General features: G+C 31.4%; 1 protein-coding gene across 1 annotated transcript in view; it reads right to left on the bottom strand.

Moving 5' to 3' along the window:
• Nucleotides 1–7,825, bottom strand: part of LOC131849594 (clavesin-2) — a 33,506-nt gene extending 25,681 nt beyond the window's left edge. Inside the window, exon 1 of the mRNA XM_059199697.1 lies at nucleotides 7,660–7,825. The gene's annotated coding sequence lies outside the window, so the exon portion shown is untranslated. The remainder of the gene's footprint in view (nucleotides 1–7,659) is intronic.
• Nucleotides 7,826–13,367: the final 5,542 nt, after the last annotated feature.

Raw genomic sequence — 13,367 nt, 5'->3', positions numbered from 1 at the left:
GAAATTTTGATTTAAGTTGACGAGAAATAAATGAAATAATTAAAAAAAGTGCATAAAATTTGTTTCCATTTTTCAATTTGTTTCGGTGATATTATCAAAGTAAACTATCAGAAGCAAGTCTGACAATATAACTTTAATAATGTTTCAAATTATATTTAATTTATAATTAATTACGGTCGAAATGTGACCTATTTTTATAAAAAAGTGTACAAAGCACTATGATAGTATAGGATGATAGGATGAGCATGAGATCAGGTCAGTTAGCCCTCCTGGCCAACAGACATTGACTACGATGGTTTGTACACCACATGGAGGTAGACCTTGCTCGTAATGGAGTCTTAACTGTAATTAAAATTAATTAAATATAATAAATTAAAATGCCTTAAAGTTAAGTGTGGATTCAATCGAAGTAATATCTTTGTAAGTAAAGTACTTAAAATGTTTAAAGTACTTAATTTTTATGCAAATTATCATAATAATGTACCGATATTATATTATTTAATACAAAAAATAAAATCTCACGAATTCCCGCCATAACGCATTTATTAGACTTTCTTTTTTAATTTTTGGAAAGTTTTTTATTTTATCTGTGGCGGAGTCGTGACTATTGCCAGTGTATTTTTTATTTCTCAGCTAGCCGCAATTTTAGTTATCTGTTTTTCTCTTGTTTCATAAATTACATGTTGGATTATGTAAAAGGCAGGCAACCCACTTTGTGGTACGTTTATGTAACAGTAATTTAAATGACGTTAGCTAAACCAAAACCGTATTAACACAAAATAATATTACAAAAAAATAGACCAGTAAATTAGTAGGTATAGGATAATAATTGTTTTTGTTTAGACACGACTTACGATTAAAAGAACATTTCTCAATTATCAATGTATATCTAAAAAGAATAAGTAACCCATAGTTACACATAAACTGTATAGGTAATCAAAGCTGTATGCTTTGATTTATACAAATGTTATAAATGTGAAAGTGAGTCGTCTGAATATCTTATGTACATTTTTTTGTAATTTGACGTAAAGATACGTTTTATCACAAGGACAGATATAACCTTTTTTTTACTGGGTTGTTTGGGATTGCCAGTTGCTTGGACCTGTAGCACTGCGACCTACATATATCGTTTGTGCTAGCCCTTTTTCAGAGTTCGCTATCTAGACTCGTCAGGGACAAGAATTGAAGGTTATTCCTAGGAGCGATGATTTTTATCTCCTCAGGAAAGAGTGTAAACTTTCCAAAGGAGATATTTCGTTTATCCATAAGTATGTACAATAACATAAGATGTCTAGTGACACATCTTATAAGAGGAAACTTGCAGTGTCCTGTGAGGAACCTAGTCATTATGCATATGTTTTTATACTAATACCAATATCTGAAATAATCGTTTTTTTTATATAAAAAAAGCAGATGCATTTTAGCATTATGAATATAAATAGAAAACGTCGCCTATATATACATATGTATATATCTATAATATATATAAATAAAATCATTTTTTGTACGTTTTTACTAGATGCATGCATATTATAAATTGTCTGTCTGTCTGTTTGTTCCGGCTAATCTCTTTAATGGCTGGACCGATTTTGACGGGACTTTTATTAGCATGTAGCTGATGTAATAAGGAGTAACTTAGGCTACCTTTATTTTAGAAATATAAACTTAAATTCCACGCGAACAGCGTGTTCGCGTACACACGTGTTCGTGTACAGCTAGTATTAAATAAGGAATAAGGATATTATTTGAAAAAAGTGTACGTACAAACGAGTATATTTATTATAGTGTGCTCTTCGTGATGTTTTATCTCAATATGGTCAGCAAATAAACGCTAAACCACAGAGTTTGTATATAATAGTACACGCAGGTTTCCTTGTATCACACATTGTAGATCTATATTATTATTATTCGTTAGTATTGTAAAGCTGTTTGTTTGTTTGTTTGAAAGCACTAACCTCAGAAACTTCTAGTTCGAATTGAAAAATTCTTTATGTGTTGGATAGTTCACTTGTTAAGGAAAGCTTCAAGCTGTATAACGTTATGCTACGACCATTAGGAGCGGAGCTGCAATGAAAAATATTGCAAAAGGTGGGGAAATGAAACGCAGACGAAGTTGCGTGGGTTAGCTAGTACGTTATATACGAGTATGTATAGTTTAAAGTACACAAGATAGTTTACCTAACAAAGTGTGAGATAGCTGTAGAACAGGCTGTAGCAGGAAGGCCAATCGTACGTGGATTCTTGTTCAAATACCAGATTTTTTCCTTTTGCTACATTCCCCCACATACAAGTTTATGTACTAGATTTTGACCTACGAAAATCGATCAAAGTACGATGTTAGAAAGCCAAATTGAGCAAGTACGAGATTTTTAAATTTTTATTGTTGTGTTCGTACGAAGCTAATTATTTTAAGGTTGGCAACACGAAATTCAAAATTTCAAATTTTCTTGTTATGAAAAGCGTACCTACTCCAAACCTCCTACTGCCTAATACGAAAAAACATATACTAAATAACTTTTTCTCTTAATTGAAATAATATGTAATTTAATTAATAATTTGAGTCTAAATCTTGATAAACGCGAAAGATTGTGAGTGAATGGATTTTAATGATATAGCTTATGCATCATAATAACATATAGTCTATATTTTTATTGAAATTTAACACGGGTAAAACCACAGTTTATTGTTATGTAATATTAAATTTAAAATTTAAGGTCTTTTTGTCATTTTGGTCAATAAATCAAGATGATTCAACAAAATCGGTTCTAAATAAAATATTCGTAGGTCGTATCAAATAAAAGTAGGTACTTCGGATTAAGAACTTCTTTATTTCGGTTAAAAATTATACCTACATCTGTTTTGCGTTAACATAAATTTAAATTAATTATTACTCAATAGCCGGATTCTCCGTTAGCTAATAAAGCTAACCGAAGGTTGACATTGAAACGTTCATGTACCTACGTTAAAATAAAGAAAACGAGCGCTGGTCGCACGATATTTGGGCTGAATTATTATTAGGTTATTATTACCTATTGGTTTAAATAAATTCTTTAATTCTTTAAAAATTCTTTAATTCTTGTATGCAGTTTATAATATTAACTGCATACAAGAATTAAAGAATTTTTGGCGACTGTAAAACCTAATGGGCTATCTGACCTAACTTCCTCCTCCCTATCTGACCTCCCTGGTGGCAGTGTACCGTTACAGCAAGCGAATACACAATTACAATACAATTCAATTAACATCCAATTTAAAACCTTAATCTTAATAATATTATAAACGTGAAAATTTTTGAGTATAGATGTTTGTTACTCTTTCACGCAAAAACTACTGAACGGATTTTGATGAACTTTACAGCAACATAGTTTATGCATCAAAATAACACGTAGGCCATATTTTATATTGAACTTTAACGCGAGTGAAACCGCGGGCACAGCTAGTAATAATATATTCTTTAGTAGTTACTTAATACTTAGTACTTACTACTTAATAGTTAGTGTTGTATCACCTACCTTGTGTACAACCACAGATAAGATGGTACAAATGAAACTAGACAGACAGACAGAGAATTAATGAATTAGGTACATCGTCCATTTCCTTTACTATTTAATAATTGAGACTATAATTCTAGTCTTATCTTCCGACACCTATCTCACCAATATTGATACATTTTTACTCAATCAATCTGTATTGTAATGTATACATATAGTTAGTAATATCGAAAGAGATCTGTATCACTTTACAAGACAAATTCATCATTATGTACACCATTAAAAAAAACATATTTTTTTATATGTAACCGAATAGCAAACAAGTTAACGTAACGTTTCATGTGTTATAAATAAGCAAGAAAATTGCAACGAAATAAAATTTGGACACCCGCGATCACTCTGATGCGATGCTGATTGATACTAAGGTACGTGTCTTGCCGTAGGACTTAGTATTTCACTGCCTTATCGCAGAGTGGTTTTCAAAGAGGAACAACACTACTTACAAAATAATATATAGCTGTATAAGTGTGATTGATCCGCTATTTATGTATCTACCCCAGTAGTAGTAGTAATTATCGTACGAGTAGGAGACAGAGACAAGGCTACTGTACGAGCTTTGTGTTTAGAAGGAAATAGTAGATAATAATAGGAGACAAATCTGACATATTACAAAATATATTTCAATTTTAAATAAGGCACTATTACGAATTAATCATCTCTGTAATCGGTGGCTTTTATTTAAAAAAAAAAGTAGTTTGCTACTTATAAAATCGACTGTACCGCCAATTCACACGTATTATAAAACCGCAAGAAGTCACAATACCTATTGTCGAAAGTAAACGTTGCTCTTTCACTTTAATAACTCCGTCTGTGCTTTCATTTCGTTAAAAGTATATTATAGTAAGTTTCTATTGTCAAAGTTACTTACTTTGCAAAATAAAGACAACCTACACTTGTAAATGATTGCGGGGAGGGGAGGGGGGGGGGCAACGATTACCTAAATGTCAGGGTAGACCTGATCTCCCTGCGATGCTCATTGGAAACCTTCATGTTTAATTACTAGTGGGTTCGTCAAGAAAGGCTTACTGACCTCACTTTAGGCTTATTTTATCATCCTCCACCTCGTATACCGTTGGCGAAAGCGTATCATTGCATCTACAATGTACGTTGTGACATAACCGTATGTAGCGTTAATTGTTAATATAGTACATTCTCAATACATTTTAGAAATAGAGGTTCAGTCAAGAAGCATCAAGAAACAATGAGAAAAATTGAAAGAAGTCGAAACAGGCTAACAATACAAAATGAAAATTAATTGTGTTTTACTTATTTTATTTATAATACTAGCTGTTCCCGCGACTTCGTCCACGTGGAACTTTATTTTTCTAAAACTTTAACTTTTTCTGGTATGTAGCTGATGTAATAAGGAGTAACTCCTTTAAAAATCCCGTCAAAATCGGTCCAGCCATTTCAGAGATTAGCCGGAACAAACAGACCGACAAACAGACCGACAGACAAACAGACAAAATTATAAAAAATATTATTTTGGTATATGAACCGTATATATATATTTATATGCATGTAGTAAAAAATGGTTATTTCAATCTTACAAACAGACCCTCCAATATTATTTATATGTATAGATTATATAAATGGAATAGATCACAATCGTATATTAAATATTATTTTTCATTAATTCCTTCTTTATCTAAAAAGTAACTGACTGACTTAGATACTTTCACATTATTAATGTTAAGTATTTATACGATATACTCTAGATACTCTATGTAACTGTAAACAAAACGAAACAATGGACATGTAGAGCAGACTGCCGAGAACACCTAACATGTCCAACATATATCGGTAGTATTTTTTGTACATATGTACCTATGTCTTTTTATGTTGATCGAGTAGTTCACAACTTATGAGTTATACTTAAGAGTTCTATTCTGGTCGACATAAAAAAATTAATTTCTAATTATACTTCTGACTAACTCCCTGAAAGCAAATATCGATAACAAAACTAAAAATAATTCTGACTACTCCATCCGGGATAGCAGTATTAACACTATTTTTAGATAGATAGGTAGATAAATTCTTTATTCAACAATTACAATTTTAGTTAAGTAGGTAGTACTATTTGTTAAGTAGCACTGTAAATAATGTTATAATAAATATTTACTTCGGATTAGTTTACGCTCAAGATGACCTACAAACCAATCGCAAAACATTTTCGCAATTCTTTTGTCACAAAATAAAAACATTATAAATCAAAATTTGTATGGGATAACTGTTGTGAACGCAATTCCAGATTCGGAACGGAGCTTTGGTCTACAAAAAAGCTCAGCTTATTTAAAGAAATCCAATTCAATTAATGCATTATTATCTATACTTACTATCTATTAATATTAGAAAGAGGTAAAACTTATAAGATTATCTCTGGATCTACCGAACCAACTTTGAAAGAATGTCTTACATAGTCCCCTTACCGAAGAATCTTATAGACTACTAGATGACCTCGCAAACTTTATTTTGCCACAATAAAATCGCTATTAAAAAATGGGGTTTATGGTTAATTGGGTTATTATAATAAAGGGTTCATGGTAAAAGAGTGAAAATATAATAAAAAAAATTTACAAAAAATAAAAAATAAATGTTAGGGGTGGACAGCCCTTATCACTTAGGGGAAAACTTAGATAGTAGCAGATCTTATACCTCCGAATATAAAATTTCACTGTACTGAAAAATGTAGTAAAATCGGGGGAAAATTGACGCAGACAAAGTCTATAACTTGGTTGTATTAAATGTCGCCTATTAACCCCATATTCAGAGATTACTTAATGACCACTTTGCCATATTCATAAAACAAGGAAGTTCTCACTTCCTTAAAATAAAATATATGCGAAATGCAAGGTAAATTAATTTGTAAGTTCCGAACTTGTTGGTTCAAATTACTTGAGCAAAGCCAGTTCAATAAAGGTCATTTTCTTTATGCGACTTTCCTTTTCCGGGTTGTCATCAAAATCGAAGTGAATTTCAAATAAATTTTAATTTATTTAATGATGTATGACGCACTTATTCAATTGCAAATTAATTTATGATTAAATAGAAACTCATTAGGTAAGAATTAATTAAGTACCTATATTAACCCAATTGAATACTTTAAGGATTTTTTAATATTTACCGTTACCATGATATAATATTTTTTGTTATACAATCTTATAGATTGTATATAATAACATGAAAAATTTTGAATTTTTCAATTTTATGCTAACGCGAATAAATACTAAATTTTGAAATGACTGAATAAATGCAATTGATTATATTAACATGTACGAAACCGAACCGAATCTTTAAACATTTTTTCAATTTTTTTTCTGTTAGTTTGTTTGTTAGAATTTTATGTAAAATCGTTGATATGATTATAAAAGAATCTTCGCACTACTATGCAATATTATGTATACTATATTAAGGTAAATATATATACATTAATAATGAAGGTACTGAAAATTATAAAAACCATTTTAACCGTACAAAAGATTTAGCTCTTTTTTTTAAGAATTTATTAACACATATAATAAATTACTCTACTGGATGGTGATGCTGTACATGTATAGTAATGTACTCTGATGCTGTTCACTGTGCATATGAACTGTACCCCTTACTAACTGGTAGGCTGTCTTTTTTTTTGTCATTACAATTACATAAAAAAGAATACTACAGTCGCTATATAGATTGGATGTCTATTCATGTTTAAAGTGTAATAATAGTAATAATCTCAGGACAATTCACACAGCGCCATCTAGTCCCAAATTAAGCTAGCTAAAGATTGTGCTATGGGTACTAGACAACTGATACAAATACACAGATATATTTTTTTTCGTATATATTATATACATAGTATACAGTACACGTTGTATATTAATATTGTTTCTATGAATATTATCTTGTATCACACACATAATTCTACTGACTTATAAGTGTATGTGCAAGTCTCAAGACTAGATTTAGACATACTCGTTATAGATAACAAAGACAGTGTATATATATGCTATATAATAATACTGTGTAATATTATGTTATCTGTGGTAATACCAATACCATAATAATATTTGTAGTTGCGGACTTAAACAAAATAATACAAATAAATAAAAAAACTAATATTTACCAATTAGAAACGAATTTCAGCAAAGCGAAGTGTATGTATAAAATCCGTAAATTTTCACTTAAGTTAAAAATCCCTTTGTACACAAAACTTGCACTTGAAAGTTAAAAAAATATCTGTTTGTATAAAAATAGAGTCGCCGTAATGGCTATGGTACCCACCGCACCGAGTGTCGGTATAACACTGGCGCGGAATGGCAAGTAGGCAGCCACTGTCACAATATGTTGTTCGACATTCTTGAAAACTTTCCATGTTAATAAAACAACCAAAAATGTATTACAACGGCTTCATAAAACACCTTATTCAAATCAAAAATAAAAATAAAAATTAGACTAGTGTATATTTGCGTTTTTTAAATAGCGCCCTTCCACCCTGATGATGGTTAACCGACCGGTTTTGATAGAACATTTCGCGTCGTCAGTTTTTCTAACTTTCTTTGACCTCGATTATTTCGAAGTGAAGCATTTTTAAAAAAATATTTGTAAATTGTACACAGCTGTATGGAAACTCCAGACAAAATTTCAGTTTTCTTGCGTAATAATACAAGGGCATTTTATGTACAAAGACTGATAACTTTGTACAAAAAATCCCAAAGAAGCGAGTTTCTAGGTCTCGCTTATTTTTCTTTATGCTATTCGGATTTAAAAGGAGGGATATGTCATGTAAATTATATTAAGCAAAACACAGTAGTCTATAGTAATAGAAAAAGAAATATAAGAAGAAGTCCCGTATATCCCGGGACGTCCCGTATTTTAAGCTTATTGTTAGTTTCAAATGTCCCGACGGGACAGGATTGACTCTGTCCCGTATACGAACCGTGCTCCGTTTTTTATTATTAAATTGATCGATCTACACTAGCCAAAAATACTCACGCACGTAACTTTTATACTCCTAATTTAATAAAAAGCGACTTGTTTATAATTACGATTATAATTGTATTGATTTTTATGAATATGTTAAAACCAATAAAAATATGTTGACTTGCTCTTTAGAAAAATATATTAAAAAATAAAGAATATCACTACATAATTTTGCTTCTTATTTGTCCCGGGTAAAAAACTAAATTCCCGTATTTTTTGCCTATTTAAGCAAGCTAACCTATAAGGGAATAGACTGAACAAAATTTGGCACCTCTACTTACTACCCTATTACTATATGAAACACGCACCTGGTGTCTTTCGCTTTTCAGGTGTTTATAAGTACGAGTAGTAACCGTTTAACATCAGATGTCCGTTATGTTTGTTTGCCTACTTTGTGCTGACAGTGATACAGTTCTAGTATTTGCGACGCTCCGTATTATCACTTTCTGGTGGACCGTCTATTTGTTATTCCACTCGCCTAAAATACTGTGTAGCTTTCTGTAGATAACATTACGTGAACATACTAAGTACTACAATTTAGAATTATGTGCCTTTTAATTTTAGTATTATTAAATTTACTTTAGATTTTCTATAATAGATCTAAATGTATTAAACTACATACGCTCCCTAAAATAGGGCAGATTAAAAATCGTATTGGGCAAAAAATCTGTGATACGTAGATTATAAATATAGATTTGAAGCTGCTAGCTGTAAAAATCACGATACTTCCATACGACCTTTCGTCTCACCTTTCAATCCTTTTTTCTATCTATCTGTGACCTATCTGTGAACCAAATTTAATTTAAATGTGTTCAGTAGTTATGGCGTGAAAGCGCGACAGACAGACAGAGTTACTTTTGCATTTATTATATTAGTCCTTACTACTGAAAACAAACAAATAGTCAGCTGTAAATATAAAAATGATGCTATAGTATTTACAATGATACTAACTACTCATAGACTACGTCTATGATATAATATTAGTTTTCGCAATATTACAAGGTTACGTTGCCAACGTAGTCCAAACACTGCAGCATGTGTAGAGGTCAGATATGCTGTTGTTGCAATGTATTAGCCACAGGTTAACTAATTGATTTGACCTTGTACCAGATGTGTACTACGAATCTCACTCAGTTCAAGGTTCGTATTTAGGTCTAGAATACACGATACATTATAAAAGTGGTGAAACTACAACGGGATTCTGAACCTTTCAACAAACTCACAAGAACTAGGGGTTGCTTTACTAGGGGTTCATCACTAATTTTATTTTAACAAACATTTCGGCGCAAATTTAGCAAATGTTTGATGCAAGAACAATCCAGCGTTTCATAGCATTGTAATCTACAAAGTTGTGTCGGTGAATATGTGTGCAAGTACCCGCGCGTCCGCGTGTCATGGTATACATGATAAGTAATCCATAATAATTGTTAGCTTTAATTTAATTTTGTTATTGTTGAATTTTTTTTAGAAATGAATATTTATTAGTTTGCAATTTTATGTTTACTTTGTTAGTAGAGGACAGTTTTGAACTTAAATGTTATTGTCGTTGACTTTGATTTTTTGTTATATCTATTAATTTACTAATAAAGACTATATATATAACATAATAAAAGAGAGGGTGGACTCACGCGGGGGCAGAGAGATATTGATTTGTATTATATGGAGCAATTGTAATAGTTTATTACTATAAAATTTAATAGGACATAATTCAATTGAGACAAATAAAGATTATTTTTATTTACATTATGGTTTCTTTTTTATGTTAATTCAAATTCAAATTCAAATTCAAAAATCATTTATTCATGTAGGACATTTTAGCCGCTTATGAACGTCAAATTTTTACAGTCAAATTTTTTTTTTCCCCTACCGTCCAGTTCGGTATATAGATCCAATTGAGAAGAACTGGCAAGAAACTCAATTGAATATACTTTTTATTTAAAGCCAGTTTATTTACAATGTATATTTATATAGGTGTCTATGTCTAACATTAAATGAAAATTTAGTGCATGAACAACTATTGTCATGCACACTCGTCATTCAAGTAATCGTTTAGTGAGTAATAGGCTTTGCTCAGTAAATATAATTAAACAGATGTTTTGAATTTATTTAAGGGTAATTCCAACATATCCTTTGGTATCTTATTGTAATTTTTTATACCTATTCCGATAAAAGACCTATTAACTTTTTCTAAACGATAATCGAATAGCAAACAAGCTAAGAGCACACCTGATGGTAGCTGGCAGCCCTTGCCTATTTATATATAAATGAACCACGTATGTATTACCCTATTATCTCTATGCCCTGTAATTTCACTGGCATCTCTCACTCCTCAAACAGCTTACAAAGCAACTGCTTGGCGACTGAAATATTGAATAATGTAATACATATATGAAGGGACAAGGGGATTATTCGTAAGGTGGACTCATGACCCCATTAGTAGCAATTTACTATGTCTGGTTGACCTCCACGCGGTTCCCTCTGGAAACCATCGTGATGAATTCCTGGTGAATTTGTCACGATGGTCTAACTGACCTGACCTCATGCTCATCTTATCATCCTCCACTGGTGCTCCGCCAGCGTAAACCGTTAGCGCAGGCGGGTGCACCATTCCATTATCATTAATAAAAAAAATACATAGATGAATCAATAGAATTGTTACACGATATGCCTTTCATTACTGACGAGGAAAATAAACACTTGAATCTAATAATATTCATAATTACTTGAAATTAAATCTGCTGTCCCAAAATTAAACGCCATGTCAACCATTACAATTACGTTAAAAAAATTATATCATGTATTCTGGGCCTTATATTGCATGCACTTATTTCACAACATTATTAGGTGGGTACCTACTATATTTTTAGACACGCATAATAGTCGAGAAATCATGATTTCTGAGATTTTATATCTACGCTATCTTTCTATTTAGAATTTATTAGATAAGAGTGTTAATAAATATAATCTAGTGGTCAATCAATTTAAATTAATTATGGTCGAAATAACGGTGGAACTCCCAAATTTTTACAAGATCGCAGAAAGAAAATGAACGAATTACACTTTATTATTTCATACAAAAGGACATCTTAAAGTATTTATATGTCTACATATTTTATATTTCTTATGGATGATAAAGGAATAGTGCACCTGCCTGCGCTAACGGTTTACGCTGGCAGGAGACCAGTGGAGGATGATAAGATGAGATCAGGTCAGTTAGCCCATCGTGGTAAATTCGCCATGACTTAATCACGATATTTGCCAGAGGGACCACGTGTCGGTCAACCTGAGATAGTACCTTGCTAGCAGTGGGGTTATTAGTCCACATTACTAACAATAACCCTTCCCCCCGCGCTTACATATTAGTTCATCAAACCTGATGATCGGGTAATGATGTTGTCGCTGCCAGCAAGGTCTTCTTGCAAATATTAACATATATAAATCTAAAAATGACACAGGTACGTAAATAACATTCAAACTATCGATATACAGTACCATACCGATATACATAACATATGTACAAAAAACATCTAAACTACAAATAATGAGATAACTGAAGAGTTGATATACATTTCTTAATGCTTTAGCATTAACAAACGTATATCAAAACTAAACGAACAAAAGACTTAAAAAACATTCAACATTCTCTACTAAACCGAGCGTAACCTGAAGGCGCAATCGCGGAAGCTAAAAGAGTTGCAAAATTAGGTAATCATATACAGTAAAAGCTCATTATTCGCGGGGTAAGTAGGTATATGTTCCATAAATATGCCGCGAATACAGAAACCGTGAATACGGATTGGTAATTTACATGTGATTATAGTATAGGGATATGTTCCTAGGTGACGAAATAAAAAATCAATTTAATTTAAGGTTTTAAACATTTTATTAATTGTCCTAAGGCTTTTAGGCTGCTTATGATTTGAAGAATTTTGTAATTTTCTCTTGCTTATAAGCTCCTACAATTCAAAGTGATACCCTTTTTTCTGTTTGTTTACATTCTCAAAAACATTGATCAAAGTCCTCGGCGATATCAACTAACATACTTTAGGTAAAGTAGTAGTAGTAAGATCTATTTTAATATTTTTATTAGTCCATTTAACGCCATTCACAAAGGATATTGGTTTAGATGCCTATTGGAATCCTTTTATAATTATATATGTATAGGTCTACCAGAATCTTATGGCAAAAAAAGTTTAAAAAATAGTCATTTTCATATGGCAACAAAAAAATGTCGTCTGTCAACTGAAATTTTGAGGAATTTTATGTTTTTTTTTTTCAAATTTCTTTTAAAAAGTGGTGAAAATGTCGACGAAACATCTTCGATCGCAATCAAGAAATATTGTTTATAAAAGAATACTGAATTGATACTGATTTGATGAACAAGGTGCAGAACAAACACAATGATCGATATTGAGCCATGTGCAAGCGTTGACTAGTTAGTAGGAATGACACGTCGTGATACTTTGGTTTATTGCATTTTTCGTGTGTATTATATTATGTATATATACTAAACTTTGTTTTATTTCAGGAGTTTCTAATACTAACCATAAGACGAATTGTTGATGAAGGCAGATCTAACAGAGGCGTATATAGTAAGCCCGGTATAAAGTGGAAATGTGGCAAAAAAAATTGGATAGGTTTGATTTACAATTGATCAGAAACAAGATAAATGAGTTTTACAATGTACGAAAAGAAATACCCACTATCATGAAATTGCTACAAATTTTTCGGGAGGAAATCAATTTCAATGGAGAAATCAGGGAGGAAGGGTAACAAAAATTAATTTCATTTTCTTTCGGTTTGAATATAATCTAAAAACATAGTAATCTAAAATTAACAATCTTATTTTGT

This window comes from Achroia grisella, unplaced genomic scaffold, assembly GCF_030625045.1.
Source record: "Achroia grisella isolate CSIRO2021 unplaced genomic scaffold, CSIRO_AGI_Agris_v1 utg660, whole genome shotgun sequence".
NCBI lineage: Eukaryota > Metazoa > Arthropoda > Insecta > Lepidoptera > Pyralidae > Achroia > Achroia grisella.
The sequence above is the reverse complement of the archived record's forward strand: the minus strand, read 5'-3'. Positions and strand labels throughout refer to the sequence as shown.